The sequence below is a fragment of the Apodemus sylvaticus genome, chromosome X (genome assembly GCF_947179515.1).
Source record: "Apodemus sylvaticus chromosome X, mApoSyl1.1, whole genome shotgun sequence".
Lineage (NCBI taxonomy): Eukaryota > Metazoa > Chordata > Mammalia > Rodentia > Muridae > Apodemus > Apodemus sylvaticus.
The window spans coordinates 148,472,081-148,475,023 of record NC_067495.1 but is presented as its reverse complement, the minus strand read 5'-3'; the positions used below and the strand labels follow the sequence as shown (position 1 = coordinate 148,475,023).

The 2,943-nt window shown below is 43.2% G+C and overlaps 1 pseudogene; it reads right to left on the bottom strand.

The window, feature by feature from the left end:
• Positions 1 to 1,542: 1,542 nt before the first annotated feature.
• On the bottom strand, positions 1,543 to 2,552 carry LOC127675632 (melanoma-associated antigen 10-like; annotated as a pseudogene).
• Between the last annotated feature and the right edge of the window lie 391 nt (positions 2,553 to 2,943).

Genomic DNA, 2,943 nt, shown 5'->3' with positions numbered 1-2,943 from the left:
ATGTAATGCATTCCCACCACTGGATGTCTTGCTTGGCTACCAAATATGGTCAGTTCAGACTCCATATCCTCCATTACTATGAGTCCTAACTATGTCACTGTCTTAGTGAGGGTTTGTATTGCTATGAGCAGACACCATGACCAAGGCAACTCTTACAAGGACAACATTTAACTGGGGCTAGCCTACAGGTTCAGAGGTTTAGTCCATTATTATCCAGGTGGGAAGCATGACAGTGTCCCAGCAGATGTAGCACTGGTGTTCTACATCTTGTTCCTACGGGAACCAAAGATTGGAATCTTCAGGCTGCTAGGAGGAAAGTCTCAAAGCCAGCCCTTGTGAAGTGACACACTTCATAAAATAAGGCCACACTTTGTAATAGTGGCATTTCCCATGAGTCTATCTTTTTCAAACCACCACAATCACCTTCATAAATTCCAGGATGTTAACACTACATTAGGCTTCCACCCCCCACACCTGCAAATGGTTCCCAGTTCCACCTGTCTCTCCCTGTACTCTCTTCATTTATTTCCACATCCCTCACACTCCTGTCTTTGACCACCCTCAACTGAATTGCAAATGTTATGCTATTTTCCCTTCCCCGAGATGATCGTGCATCTCCTCCCCAACTCTCCTCTTTACCAAACCTCTCTGGGCCTGTGGATTGTATCTTGTTATTTACTTAACAGCAAATAACCAATTATTAGTGAATGGATGCTTTTTCTACATGTGCACTTCATGAGTGCCTGGACCCTGTTGGTTATCAAATCCTCTGAAAGAGGATTTATAGACCTGTGAACTGCCATGTGTGTATGACTCCCAAACTGCCTTGTTTTGTAAAACATTGACACTGGGCTGCTTGCCCCAGATGACCTCTCCACAAACCTTCTGTACTAGTGTTTATGTTCTGAAAGAACCCCTAGCTGTATTGACAAGGCTGCAGATCCTGCCCTCACCCTATCTACAAAAAATGATGGTTCTGGCTTCTACTATATCAAACTTTCCAATAGGTAAGTAAACATCTGACTTCTGCCATGCCCCCCTGCTAACAGAGGACTTTACAAAGAGCAGGTGTCCAGCGAAGGCTTTTGGGATAGAAATTCCATTTATTTATTTTTTTTAGTTTTTATTTTAATTAGTTAACCACACTACATACTAGACAGTATAAAACAATCAAAAATTAATTTTATTCTTGTTCAAGTTAATGCCAAGTTTTTTTTCACATTGCCCAGGAAATTCCAGTTTCAATGCCATTGGTATCTTGTGGTATTTTACAAGACAGAAATCATTCTCAGTTGTTTTCAAAATAATAAAATTCTTCAAACCTGTATCAATAACAATGCATTCATTACAAAAGTCTTAAAACTAATGGATCTTATATTAACATTTGGGAATACCAAGAATCCTAAAGTCACTCAGAATAAAAGTAGAATGCTTTATGCTCTCCTCCCACCAGCTCTCAAATGAGGGTACAATACTTGGATCACTGACTCAGCCTGAACTGATGTTGGATGAGAACTGCCAGTGGATTTGACTATGTGCAAGTCAGAGCTGTAGAGCTATCTGCTGGGCAATGCTGGTTAGGGCCCTCTCTATCTCATCTCTCAAAGCCTCTGCATATTTTTCAGTGTAGGCTCTGGGATCGGTCTTAGTAGTGCTGGCAAAAAACTCCAAGAATTTCATTTTGGTGGTTTCTGCAAAGGCCCTTGTGCTCCACGGGAACTCATAGCTAATCGGGTCACTATTAGGCACCTGCCTGTATTCCAGATACCCTTCCTGCACAAAATCCTCAGAGATGAGCTTCCTGGGGGCTTGATGTAAGTAAAGATCCCTCCCACCACACAACCCTATGTAAGTAAAGGACCCTCCCACCACACAACCCTATGTATGTAAAGATCCCTCCCACTGCACAACCCTATGTTATTCAGCATTTTCCAGATAATCTCACTGACAGTTTCCCTACCTGAAAATGACACCAAGTACAACTATTAGGAGGCCTGTCTTGGGCTTACCCTGGACATCAGTCAGCATTCCATCACAGGTGATCCCCAGGGCAGTGACAAGGATATAGGAGTGGGCAAATGGGACCACTTCTATCATGTCAATACCAAAGACCAGCTTTAAGCACTCATAGGCCTCACTAAAGATCAGAGGGTAGTAGTCATCATACTCTCTACCAATACTTTCCAGCATTTCTGCTTTGGTAGTGAATGCCTTCATTTAATATTTGAAAAGCAGAAAGTCCAACAAGTCATACACCTGTATGTTCTGTGCATTGTACACATATGCAGTGGGTCTTCCTGCTCCTCTACTTGGCCGGTGGAAGCTTCCTCAGACAGGTCTTCAGGAATGAAGGCCAGTGCCACAGAGGGAGAGGAGGCTCTCTGAGGACTCTGGGGAGGATTTGGTATTCCACTACCCTATACCTTCTTTGAGGTAGGAGTGGCTTCTTCCTCATTTATCACAGCGATTGTAGCCTGAGCATTGTCTAACTCCCTTTGGCCCCGAGCACTGCCTTGGAGGTTGCAGTAATGGGTGTTATGGGGATTATCCATTGTGACTTTCCTGTAACAACAGGCAGGATATTGTCCCAATCACAGCAGCAAGGATATACATGCCTGGTGGGGAAAGGGAGAGAGTGAGTGAATTCTGCTCGCAGTCACTGTCTCACAGACCTCAAAAAGTCATGTTAATTGATTTCTCTAGAGTAGTGCTCTGTGGTCATAAGGACTCTTAGCAGACTTAGAATGTGAAAGCCTGAAACAGGAAATGAACCAGCTATTTGGGGTGCAGCCAAGTCACAGAGCAGGTAGCCTCAGGGCTACCATTAGAATATTTGAGGCCAGGCAATCTGGAGCATCTATATTTTAAGCTGTTTGTACCATTGATATATATTTGTAGTATGTACCTCCCCCTAAATTCTGAGACTACATAGCTTTGTTCTTG